The following is a 13,737-nucleotide window of genomic DNA, read 5'->3' as shown; positions in this document are numbered from 1 at the left end:
AGAGGGAGGCCATAGGTAGGTGAAGAGAAGAGAAAGCGGTAAGAAGGGAGCCAGAATGGGGAATGGACAAGGAGAGGTGGGGGAGAAATTATCAGAAGTTCAAGAAATCAGTGTTTATGCACAGGTTGGAGACTACCCAGATGGAATATGAGGTATTGATTATCAAACCTGAGAGTGGCCTCATTGTGGCGGTAGAGGAGGCCATGGACCAACACGTTGGAATGGGAATGGGGCGTGGAATTAAAATGGTTGGCCACTGGGAAATCCTCCCTGTTGTTGATGGAGTGAAAGTGCTCGACAAAGTGGTCCCCCAATCTATATTGGGTCTCACTGATGTAGGGAAGGTCACATCAGGAACACTAGATATGGTAGATGACCTCGACAGGCTTGCAGGTGAATTGTTGCCTCAAGTAACCTCCACACAGAGTGCACTGGAACTTGGATGGAAGCTGGGTTGCTGGAACCGTGAAGAGGCAGTTCTACTAACTCTGTCACTTATCACCCCTAACTTAATGCGTTGAGCAGATTTAAAGATCACGGGTTCACAGGTCAGTGATCTCAGAGTTTGGGTTGGTTGAGGCCTGAAGGTCAAACCTGTGATTTGCGAGTCCTGGGGTTGATGCCCAGAGGTTGGCGAAATCCGGAGAGCAAAGCTGATGGCGGAAGTTCAGAGTTTGGTGTGTCTGGGGATTGAATGTGTGAAAGGTTGAAGACTGGATCAGTGAGACCGGGCCAGAAGCTGGAGTTGCAGGCCCGATGTTTGTGAGTTTGAAAGTCTGGGGCCAAGGACTGGTGTCATCGTTGATACTCCTCTCTTAATTAATGTCAATTGAGGGATTATTGCTGTTGTATTTGACTGGCATAACAATTATGGCTTTGCAATCATATCTTGACATTGTGATTCTTTATACAAATGCAGTTTTAATTGGATACGGTTCATTGACATATTTTTATTTGAATAGCTAGTGCATTTAAGACACAAGTTTAATATCCCTTGAAAATGCAGGAAACTGCATAAAAGATGCAGGGTCCAAAAGGGTTGAAAGAACATTGTGTAATTGTTTTCTGTTTGATAGCAGATAAGCCAGGGGTTCCCAACCTTTTTTTATGCCATGACCAATACCATTAAGCAAGGAACCCCTAATCTAAACTAAATATCTGTATCTCCATTCCTAGTTTATATCTTACACTCCTTCTGTCATTGCATCCATTGGCAGAATAGAAATAATATTGTTTCCGCAACCATCCCCAGCGCCCCTGCCCCCACAACCTGAAATGAATCTTATATAGTTTGCTCATGGATGAGTGAGGAGGAAAAATGTGACTGGATATGGTGATTGTGTTCCAGCACAGATACGTGCTGTCCTGCACTGCGCTGTCATAGAACAGGGAGTTTATCATTCCATTTATTAGGCACCTGGGTGTGTTATTAAGGTACATTGAGTACCTCTAGTCCAAATGTTTTTTGTTTCTTAACTCAAAAATTCTTGTTAAATTTTCGCCTTCAGTGGTTCTGCACTTCACTTCACTGTTTCTTGCTGTATTACATCTCTATTCAAAGATAAAAGAATTTTTCTTCTGAGAGTATTGTAAATCTTTGGCATTCTTTACCCTACAGAGCAGGAGATGAAGAATCGTTAAGTATAATTAAGGCTGAGATAGATTTTTGGATTACAGGGGCAATCAAGGGTTATGGGGAGTGGGAAAGAACATAGAGGGGAAGCTGAAGGTCAGATCAGCCATGGCAACACTCACAACACGCTGGAGGGACTCAGCAGACCGAGCAGCATCCGTGGAAACGATCAGTCAGCGTTTCAGGCCAGAACCCTTCGTCAGGACTGAAGAGGGAAGGGGCAGAGGCCCTATAAAGAAGGTGGGGGGATGGTGGGAAGGAGAAGGCTGGTAGGTTCCAGGTGAAAAATCAGTAAGGGGAAATATAAAGGGATGGGGGAAGGGGAAGCGGGGAGGGGATAGGCAGGAAAGGTGAAGAAGGAATAGGGGAAAGCACAATGGGTAGTAGAAGGAGACAGAACCATGAGGGAGGTGGTAGGCAGCTGGGGGAGGGGGCAGTCTGAAACTAGGATAGGGGAAGGGAGAGGGAGGGAATTACTGGAAGTTGGAACCGGGGACCGCTTCGTCGAGCACCTCCGCTCCGTCTGCCACAACAGACAGGATCTCCCGGTTGCCACCCACTTCAACTATGCTTCACATTCCCATTCGGATATTTCCATATATGGCCTCCTCTACTGCCATGATGAGGCTAAGCTCAGGTTGGAGGAGCAACACCTCATATACCGTCTAGGTAGTCTCCAGCCCCTTGGTATGAACATAGAATTCTCCAACTTCTGGTAATTCCCTCCCCCTCCCTTCCCCTATCCCAGTTTCACTCTGCTCCCTCCCCCAGCTGCCCATCGCCTCCCTCATGGTTCCGCCTCCTTCTACTACCCATTGTGCTTTCCCCTATTCTTTCTTCACCTTTCCTGCCTATCCCTCCCTGCTTCCCCTCCCCCACCCCTTTATCTTTCCCCTTACTGGTTTTTCACCTGGAACCTACCAGCCTTCTCTTTCCCACCCTCTGTCCACCTTCTTTATAGGGCCTCTGCCCTTTCCCTCTTCAGTACTGATGAAGAGTTCCGGCCCGAAATGTTGACTGATCGTTTCCACGGATGCTGCTCGGCCTGCTGAGTTCCTCCAGCGTGTTGTGAGTGTTGCTTTGACCCCAGCATCTGCAGAGTATTTTGTGTTCAGATCAGCCGCGGGATGGGGGTGTAGGGTAAGCTTGAGGGGCTATTTGATGCATCTCTGATCCTAATTTTGTACATTCTTTTGTCATGGTAGTATGTAATCCAAACTGAATTTTACAGTTCTGCCTTCTTTGGCCTGAGATGTTAAACCAATACTTCCCCAGGCAGGTATAAAAAGTCCTAAGATATTAATTGAAGCAAAGCAGATTATCTGGTCATTTTCACTTTGCGCAAACTGACTGCAGAATTTCTTTATTACAACAGACTATATCAGGAGTGCTTTATCGGTTGCAGAACAGTTGTGGTAGTCTGAGGTCACTATAATCCCAGTTCCACTAAGTGTGTCTTCCAAGCACATATCCTGTTAATTATGAATGTCTGCCTACAATTCTGACTCCTCCCCAGCCCTAAAGCGTGCCTGCAACTTCATCCTGTGGGCAGAGACAGACAGACACACACACACACACACACACACACACACACACACACACACATGTGCATACACACACTTACACCCTACCAAAGCACATCAGAATCAATACATGCTTTTGCCAATTTGCCATGTCCTGGTAGGTGTCTTTATTGAAAGTACTTCACAGAAGGTCCAATGATTTTTGTAACGCAGCGCTGTCCTGGTTAAAGTATGGAAACACAGTAGTTAAATTACTGTATGGCCTGAGCTATGATATGGAAACATACCACCATGGTGGCTAACGAATTTAAATTCGCTGAATTTAGAATAAAGAGCTAACATTTTTAACAGTGGCCATGAAATTGCTGGGTTGTCATGAAAATCCACCAAATCCCCCATATCTTTTGAAATTTCCAAACCTATCATTTTGAGGTCCTTTAAGGAAGGTTAATAAATAGTGGCCTTGTTACTGATACCCGCAACGTGTGAACGATTAAAAACCTTTGTGGTGTTGCAACAGACATCTTTGAGACATGATCACTCTCTTTGATGATAACTATTGCAAGCTCAGTGGAAGCCAAGGCACTTTGTACATGAGTCAGATTTCATCAAAAGGACCATGTATAATTTGATAATTGCTATATTTCAGCCCATGGATGTACTGAGATAGTCCCTAAAATGGGGTTTATTATCAAAATATGTTAGAAGTTACTTAAAAGACACAGGAGACTGCATATGCTAGAACTTGGAGCAACACAAAAGGTGCTGGAGGAACTCTGCAGTTCAGGCAGCATCTGTAGAGGGAAATGGATCGCCGACATTGGAGGTTGAGACCCTTCATCTAGATTAGAAGTAACTTGCAAAGATTTGTATATCTTTCAATATCTCAAATATTTCCAAGTCTTTACAAGAAGTGAAGTTTTTGAAGTGCAATCATATCAGTAACAGGAAAAATAATAGGTAATTTGCACAAATTGAGATACCACAAATGGCATTCTATGAATGGCCTATAATTCTTTCAAACAACTTAATTATATTAAGTTAAACATTGGCCATGTCACTAACATAACTTCTGAGATGAGTAATAATAGCAATGGTCATTTTAACCCTAAAAATACAGATGATGGTGCAGCCTTGTCCCATCCAGAATATGGCAAGCCTGGCAGTGCAACAAAAATCCAGTGTTTTATGCTTTCGTTCCTTGAACTCACAACCTTCTGCTTCAGATGAGAATCTTATTAACCCAGCCATGGGTGTCATGGTATCACAAATTCTAGCTGGGCAGTTGATTGTGTGTTATTACATATTAATTGAAAAGCAAAGGAGACCAGTTTGTACATTAGAACTGAGGAGCAGGGTACTGGGTGGGTAATGTTGTTCAGTAGTTTCAAATAGTGTGGGAGCTTTGGTGACATGGTAAAGAGTGCTGAGGTAAAGACCATTACAATTTACCTATTCTGTTCAAGTTCTAATTGATTGAACTGAACCAGCAAACTTCATTCACTTTGCCTCTATGCCATTGACCAAAGTCTTTCAACCCTTGTGACTGGGATGATTTGGGACTCAGATCCCAGTAGAGGACAGAAGAGCCTGTTGATCTGAATGAGGTCATATCCTTTCATGAGTGCAGTCAATTTAGAAATACTGAACTCATTCCAGTTGGCTGTTCTTGATACAGAAGCAATTTAAGCATAATTATCCTCTTAGTATCATAAATCTGATCCTGGCATTAGGAAGCGACAATGTAAAGACAGGACTAAGCCATTCTGCCATGCAAGGTGGATATGCTTTTCATTTTAATCATTTTTGCTCTGTAATTCTACCAAGCTTGGTTTTGTAAACTTTAACTTGCCCTGTGGCATGTTTTTCTGGACTTCACCATCCGAGGAAACAGTTCCTCCTGTCATTTCACTTAATCATCTTAAATCTTCAATTAGAACATGTCTTATAGAGAAGAAAATAGTGTAAGGAGTGCCAACACGGGGCTTTGATCTTGGGTATCTGTAAAAGCTAGAGTCCAACTTGCCTATGGAACTGCTTGGCCTCAGACATGAAAGCAATGCTTGACTGGTGTGGTCCTGAAACAGGATCCATTTGAAGCTCTGGGATAAGAGCACTAAATAAGTTACTTACTGCCTTATTAGCACACTACAGACTTCTTCACCTTTCAGTTATCATTCACTTCAAGAAGGTCTTAACTAGATAATCAATATTTACTTCAGATTCCAGAATTTTTGAATCCTTGGAACTAAATGTCTTTCAGCCAAGATTGGCAGACACGCAAGAATGTGGCTCTATTGAATGCAAAATAAATATGTTTCATTGCAGTGAACAATAGGAGCTACTTCCTTGCGCAAATATTAGGTGTTGTACTTCCCTTGGCTTTTAAATTAAATTAGTATTTTGTTGGCTGAACCCTTAGATTTTTAATTACACAAAAAGGAATGGCCAAGCTATCTCAGTGTGCTTACTGAGGAAGGTGTGTGGATACAGCACAGAATATACCTTGGAGAGTTAATGCAATTTGCTCAGTTACTGATCTAAAGATAGTTGGGTCAGTTACTGTGAATGGAGAACTTCAGAATAAAGAGCAGCTTGACAAGCGTATTTAAAGAAAGCAAATAGTTTCACGAAAAGTTAGCACAGTGCGTGGAACGGAGGAGAACGATTTTATGAGTAGACAACCTCATTTATTGGGAAGAAGTCTTGATAACCACAGTCAGATAGCTGCATGGTTTAGTTAATGAAAAATTAGCTCATTTGGCAAATAATTATTTCAACAAGGGAGGAAAGTGTTTGCTAAATGTTGAGAGATTGATAGTATTGATGGTTAAGGAGAAGTGTGTGTGCTTTTACATAAGGCACTGAAGCCAACATGCAGGTGCAGCAAACAATAAGGAGGGCAGATGACATGTTAACCTTCATTATGAAAGGATATGAATACAAGTGGAAGGAAGATGTATAAAATCTTGATGAGACTGTACCTGGAGTAATGTATACAGTTTTGGTATCCTTACTTAAAAAGTACTTGGCATAGATGGAGTGTAACAAAGATTCGCTAGACTGGTTCCAGGGATGGAATATCTTGAGTATAATGGGACTATACTCCCTAGAATTCAGAAAATTTGTAGAAACTCACAAATTTCATCCAAGGCTTTATGAAATAGATGCAGGGATGATGTTTGCCCTGTCTGGATAATATAGAACTAGGAGGCACAGGTTGAGAATTAGGACAGGGATGGGGAAATTTTCTTCACTCATAGTGATGAACATTTGGGTTTCTCTGTCCCAAAGTCTGTGTGCATTTGATGATTTTACAGCAAGGGTATAATACAGTCCTGGTGGAGGTTTCGATCCAAAATGTTGTCTATACCTTTGCTTCCTTAGATGCTGTTTGGCCTAACAAGTTCTTCCAGCAGTTTCATTTTTGTTCCAGAAATGGAACCTTTGGCTCATCCTGTCCATGCTAAATAGAAATTGGAGATTGATAGTGTTAAAGGATATGGATAGTGCTGGAAAATGGCACTGCTGTAAAAGATCAGGCCTGGTGTTGCGAAATAATGAAGTAGGCTTGAAGGATCATTTAATCATGCTTTTAGTCTTGATGTTCCTCTAGTCAAAAGTGTCTCTTCCTCAACTTAAAAAAAATTAACTTATATTGAGGTGATAGTGCCCGATGTACTTGGTCTAAGTGATCAGGTTTATTGTCACTGATGTGTATGATGTGAACTTTGTTGCTTTTGCAGTAACAGTCCAGTGCAAAAACACAACAATTGCTATCAATTACTGACTGAATAAATAGTGCAAACTAAAAGAATAATGAGGTCATGGACCAGTCAGAAATCTGATGGTGGTAGGGAAAAAAACTATTCCTAAGTCATTGAATGTGGGTCTTCAGCTCGTGAATCTCCTCCCTGATAGTAGTAATTCAAAGCGAGCATGTGCCAGATAGTGAGGGTCCTTATTTGTGGATGACAGCTTACTCAGGAACTGAGGATGTTCTTGATGGTCCTGAAGATGACCATGTCTGGATTGTCAGCTGGAAAATGAAGATAGGTTTGCTATTTTCTTCACAAACAAGAGAAAATCTGCAGATGCTGGAAATCCGGACAACACACACAAAATGCTGGAGGAACTCAGCAGACTAGGCAGCATCTATGGAAAAAAGCACAGCTGATGTGTCGGGCTGAAACCTTTCAGCAGGACTGGATGAAAAAAGCTGAGTAGAAGATTTGAAAGGTGGGGAGAGAGAAGCACTAAGTGATAGGGCCCCAAAAAGTTGAGGCGACACTTCACCTGTGAGTATGAATGGTCCCTCCCCACTGATCTCCGTCCTGGCACTTACCCTTGCAAGCGGAATAAGTGCTACACCTGCCCCTATACCTCCTCCCTCACTATCATTCAGAGCCCCAATCAGTCCTTCCAGGTGAGGTGACACATCACCTGTGAGTTTGTTGGGGTCATATACTGTGTTTGGTGCTCCCGGTGTGGCCTCCTGTATATCGGAGAGATTAAAGTTTGTCACGAGCCTTGTGGCCAGTCAGGCCTGTGCTTATGCTAGTTCCTGTGGCGTGAAGCGACTGAGAGTACGAGACTCCTCCCCCCCAGATAGGATGCCAGCCTATCATGAGGTTAACTCCCAGCTTTTTTACCGGTACCCATTCTCAGCTGAGTAGACTGGAGCATTGTGTGGTTAAGTGCCTTGCTCCAGGACACACACGCTGCGTCGGCTGAGGCTCGAACCCATGACCTTCAGATCGCTAGTCCAACGCCCTAATCACTTGGCCACGCGCCACACAATATCGGAGAGACCCGACGTAGATTGAGAAGACCGCTTTGCCGAGCATCAACACTCTGTCCACCATAAGAAGCAGGATTTCCCAGCAGCCACTATTTTAATTCCACTTCCCATTCCCATTCCGGTATGTCCATTGCTAGCCTCCTCTACTGTTGGGATAAGGCCACCGTTAGGTTGGAGGAACAACACCTTATGTAACGTTTGAGTAGCCTCCAACCTGATGGCATGAACATTGATTTCTCAAACTTCCAGTAATGCCTCCCCCCTCCCCCATGGCCCTTCATCGTTTCCCCTCCCCTTTTCCCTCTCTCATGTTATCTCCGTGCTCACCCATCACCTCCCTCTAGTGCTCCTCCACACCACCCCCCCGCTCTTTTCTTTCTTCTATGACCTTATGTCTCCTTCAGTAATCAACTTCCTAGCTCTTTGCTTTAACACTCCTCCTCCCAAGTTTTACCTATCGCCTGGTGTTTCTCTCCCCTCCCCCAACTTTCAAATGTACTCCTCAGCTTTTTTTTCTCCAGTCCTGCTGAAGAGTTTCAGCCTGAAACGTCAACTGTGCTTTTTTTTCCATAGATGCTGCCTGGATTGCTGAGTTCCTCCAGCATCTTGTGTGTGTTGCTTGGCTACTTTCTTAACTTTTTCTTGTATTTCAGTGGAAGTATGCATTGTGGAGATCTTGTTTGGGAAATGTAGCTGATTCTTTGCATTACTATTCTAATTGATGTCTGGTTCTGTCATCCAAATTTTGAAGTAATGATCAGCTGGCTCTATTATAACTAGCACTCATCTAGGAGAAATTTGAACCTCACTGCTGGTATGTCAAACTGTGGCTTGAAGTTGTGCATGGCCTCTATTGAGTACTTTATGTGGATTGCCATCCATCTCATAATAAAGGTGGATACTAAAGATCCCATGGGAATATTTTCTTGTGAAAAGGGAGGAAGTTTCTCTTTTAATTAAATCTATGTAAAAAGAAATCCAATTTTCCCTGAACAAATATTAGTAGAGAAGCTGAATATAACCATATAACAATTACAGCACGGAAACAGGCCATCTTGGCCCTTCTAGTCCGTGGTGAACTCTTACTCTCACCTAGTCCCACTGACCTGCACTTAGCCCATAACCCTCCATTCCTTTCCTGTCCGTATATCTATCCAATTTAACTTTAAATGACATCGAACCTGCCTCATTCCACACAGCTACCACTCTCTGAGTAAAGAAGTTTCCCCTTATGTTACCCCTAAACCTTTGCCCTTTAACTCTCAACTCATGTCCTCTTGTTTGAATCTCCCCCACTCTCAGTGGAAAAAGCCTATCCACATCAACTCTATCTATCCCCCTCATAATTTTAAACACCTCTATCAAGTCCCCCCTCAACCTTCTATGCTCCAAAGAATAAAGACCTAACTTGTTCAACCTTTCTCTGTAACTTAGGAGATGAAATCTCTCAGATGGATCTATTTATCCTTGGGGAAAAGAAGGTTAAAGGAAAATGGAGCAAGGAGTTGATGGAGCAGCCATTTTCACTGATTTGATGTCAGGAATCTGAGGATACTAATTCAATGAAAAGCAGAAGAGTTACGAAGAATTTTTTGAAAATTCTTTTACAGTGATGCTGCCAGGACTTGAGGGACTGTATTATAGGAAAAGATTGGGCAGGCTAGGACTTTATTCATTAGAGCACAGGAGACTGAGAGGTCAAGTATAAAATCATGAGGGCATAGATAAAGTGAATGCAGACACTTTTTCCCAGGGTTGGGAATTCAAGAACTAGAGGGCATAGGTTTAATGTGGGGGGGGGGGTGGATTTATTGGGAACTTGAAGAGCAACTCATTTACACAAAAGGTGGTATCTAAGTGGAATCAGCTGCCAGAGGAGGTAGTTGAATACTAGCACAATAAGAACTTCTAAAAGACAGTCGAGCAGGTAGGTACATGGATTTAAAAGGTTTAAAAGCTTATAGACCAAATGTTGGCAAATGGGGCAAGTTGAATGGGACATCTTGGATGGTCTGGTTTATCGAAGAGCCCAATACAGGGACAACTCTCTACCAACAATACACGCAGCTTATGGCAAGGTCTGCAGACCATTGCAGACTTCAAAGCTAAGCGCAGTAGTGCTAGCAACATCGCTTCCTCTGTCCCAGATGAGCTAAATCTTTTTTACGCTCAGTTTGATATCGCCAACACTGAGCCCCCAGGGAGAGCTGCTGAAGCGACCTGCACCTTGGTCAACTCTGAGGCTGAAGTACGCAGTTGTTAACAACGAGTTGGGAGTCGCAGGGCTGCGGGATTGGATGGCATCCCAGGATGAGTATTCAGGATGTGTATGGCACAACTGGCAGTTGTATTTACAGATATTTTTAATCTCTCCCTCTCCCAGTGTAGTGTGCCCTCCTGCTTCAAAACATCCACCATTTTCCCTGTACCCAAAAAGACCAAGGTAACATGTCTGAACAACTGGTGTCCTGTCGTACTCACCTCAATAATAAACAGATGCTTTGAGAGGCTGATCAAGGACTACATCTGCAACATGCTACCACCCACATTGGCTCCTTACAATTTGCCTACTGACACAACCGATCAACAGATGATGCAATAGCCACAGCTCTACACATTGTCGTTACACATCTGGAGAAGAAGGATACTTATGTGAGAATGCTGTTCTTTGACTACAGTTCAGCATTCAGCACCATAATTCTGTCCATGCTTGACAAGAAGCTCAGATACCTCGGCCTTCACCCTGCCTTGTGCAGCTGGATCCTGGACTTCCTGTCAAATTGCTGGCAGGCAGTAAAAGTGGACTCCCTCATCTCTGTCCCTCTGACCCTCGACATAGGTGCCCATCAGGGCTGTGCCTTAAGCCCTCTCCTTTACTGGCTGTATACCCATGACTGTCTCCACCCATAGCTCCAATCTGTTAATTAAATTTGCTGATGGTACTACACTGATTGGCCTTATCTCAGATAATAACAAGGCAACCTACAGAGAAGAAGTCATCACCCTGACACGGTAGTGTCAAGAAAACAACCTCTCCCTCAATGTCACAAAACAAAGGAACTGGTTGTGGATGACAGGAGGAATGGTGACAGGCTGATTTTTATCGACATCAATGAACCTGGGGTTGAGAGGGTGAACGGCTTTAAGTTCTTTGACATACACATCACCGAGGATTTCATGTGGTCTGTACATACCGGCTGTGTGGTGAAAAAAGCACAGCAGCGCTTCTTTCACCCCAGATGGTTGAAGAAATTTGGTATGGGCCCCCAAGTCCTATGGACTTTCTACAGGGGCACAATTGAGTGCACCTTGACTGGCTGCATCACTGCCTGGTATCCCACAATCACAGGACTCTGCAGAGAATGGGGCAGCAGCCCGGCGCATCTGTAGATGTGAACTTCCCACTATTCAGAACACTTACAGAGACAGGTGAATAAAAGAGGCCCGAAGGATCTTTGGGGACCCGAGTCACCCCAACCACAAACTGTTCCAACTGCCGCCATCTGGGAAATGGTACCGCAGCATAAAAACCAGGATCAGCAGGCTCTGGAACAGCTTCTTCCACCAGGCCATCAGGCTGATACAACTGTATTTCTGTGCTATGTTGACTGTCCTGTTGTACATACTATTTGTTACAGGTTACTGTAAATTGCACATTTAGATAGAGATGTGAAGATTTTTTTACTCCTCATGTATGTGAAGGATGTAAGAAATAAAGTCAGTTCAATTCAATTCATGAGCCTGTTTCTGTAGTATACGATTCAATGATTGACATCTTTTGGTAGGTTTTTGAAGTTTGAAGTGTAGACCATCTAGACAAGCACATGAATTATTGAGGTGTTAAAAAGCCATGGATTTAATGTGGGGAGATAAGGTCAGTATAGATGGATGCAGTGGTCAGTGTGGATATGGTGGATTGAGGAGTCTCTTTCTGTGCTGTATGACTCTTTGTGGCAGAGTGAGGTAATGAGTGAGACACCTTTCTTAAAAAATCACCAAAAGCACAATAGACTGAATGTTTATCATCCTTTAGGGTTTTTTCATTCTGTAATTCAAATTTAAGACCATAAGATATAGGAGCTAAAGTAGACCATTCTGCCTATCAAGTCTGCTCCGCCATTCAATCATGGCTGATCCAATTCTTCCAGTCATCCCAACTCCCCTGCCTTCTCCCCATACCCTTTTGATGCCCTGGCTAATCAAGAACCTATCTATCTCTGCCTTTAATGCACCCAATGACTTGGCCTCTACAGCCACTCATGGCAATAAGTTCCATAGATTTACCACCCTCTGACTAAAGTAATTTCTCTGTATCTCTGTTCTAAATGGACGTCCTTCAATCCTGAATTGGTGCCCTCTTGTGCTAGACTCTCCTCCCATGGGAAATAACTTTGCCATATCTAATCTGTTCTGGCCTTTTAACATTCAGAATGTTTCTATGAGATTCCCCCCTCATTCTCCTGAACTCCAGGGAATACAGCCCAAGAGCTGCCAGACGTTCCTCATACAGTAACCCTTTCATTCCTGGAATCGTTCTCGTGAATCTTCGCTGAACCCTCTCCAGTGTCGGTATATCCTTCTTAAAATAAGGAGCCCAAAACTGCACACAATACTCCAAGTGTGGTCTCACGAGTGCCTTGTAGAGCCTCAACATCACATCCCTGCTCTTATATTTTATACCTCAAGAAATGAATGCCAATATTGCATTGGCCTTCTTCACCACTGACTCAACCTGGAGGTTAACCTTTAGGGTATCCTGCACAAGGACTCCCAAGACCCTTTGCATCTCTGCATTTTGAATAGTCTTCCCGTTTATTTCTTCCACCAAAGTGCATGACCATACACTTTCTAACATTGTATTTAATTTGCCACTTCTTTGCCCATTTCTCTACACTATCTAAGCCTCTCTGCAGGCTCTCTGTTTCCTCAACTCTACTCGCTCCTCCATCTATCTTTGTATCATCGGCAAATTTAGCCACTTATCCATTAATCCCATAGTCTAAATCATTGACATACATCGTAAAAAGCAGCGGTCTGAACACCAACCCCAGTGGAACTTCACTGGTAACTGGCAGCCAGCCAGAATAGGATCCCTTTATTCCCACTCTCTGTTTTTTGCCGATCAACCATGCTCCACCCATGCTAGTAACTTCCCTTAATTCTATGGGCTGTTATCTTGCTAAGCAGCCTCCTGTGCGGCACCTTGTCAAAGGCCTTCTGAAAATCCAAGTACACCACATCCACTGCATCTCCTTTATCTATCCTGCTTGTAATTTCCTCAAAAGTAGGTTAGTCAGGCAGGATTTTCCTTTCAAGAAACCATGCTGGCTTTGGCCTATCTTGTCATGTGCCTTCATGTATTCCGTAGTCTCAAGCCTAACAATCGATTCCAACAACTTTCCAACCACTGATGTCAGGCTAACAGGTCTATAGTTTCCTTTCTGCTGCCTCCCACCCTTCTTAAATAGCGGAGTAACATGTGCACTTTTCCAGTCATCTGGCATAATGTCAGAATCTATTGATTCCTGAAAGATCATTGTTAATGCCACCTCAATCTCTCTAGTACTTCCTTCAGAACCCGAGGGTGCATTCCATCAGGTCCAGGAGATTTATCTACCCTCAGGCCATTAAGCTTCCTGAGCACCTTCTCAGTCATAATTTTCACTGCACATACTTCACTTCCCTGACACTCTTGAATGTCTGGTATACTGTAGATGTCTTTCACTGTGAAGACTGATGCAAAGTACACATTCAGTTCCTCTGCCATCTCTGCGTCTCTC

General features: G+C 43.4%; 1 protein-coding gene across 1 annotated transcript in view; it reads left to right on the top strand.

Moving 5' to 3' along the window:
• Window positions 1-13,737, top strand: part of mrps18a (mitochondrial ribosomal protein S18A) — a 146,847-nt gene that overhangs the window by 18,351 nt on the left and 114,759 nt on the right. The window lies entirely within an intron of this gene.

The sequence above is a fragment of the Mobula birostris genome, chromosome 2 (assembly GCF_030028105.1).
Source record: "Mobula birostris isolate sMobBir1 chromosome 2, sMobBir1.hap1, whole genome shotgun sequence".
Classification (NCBI taxonomy): domain Eukaryota; kingdom Metazoa; phylum Chordata; class Chondrichthyes; order Myliobatiformes; family Myliobatidae; genus Mobula; species Mobula birostris.
The sequence above is the reverse complement of the archived record's forward strand: the minus strand, read 5'-3'. Positions and strand labels throughout refer to the sequence as shown.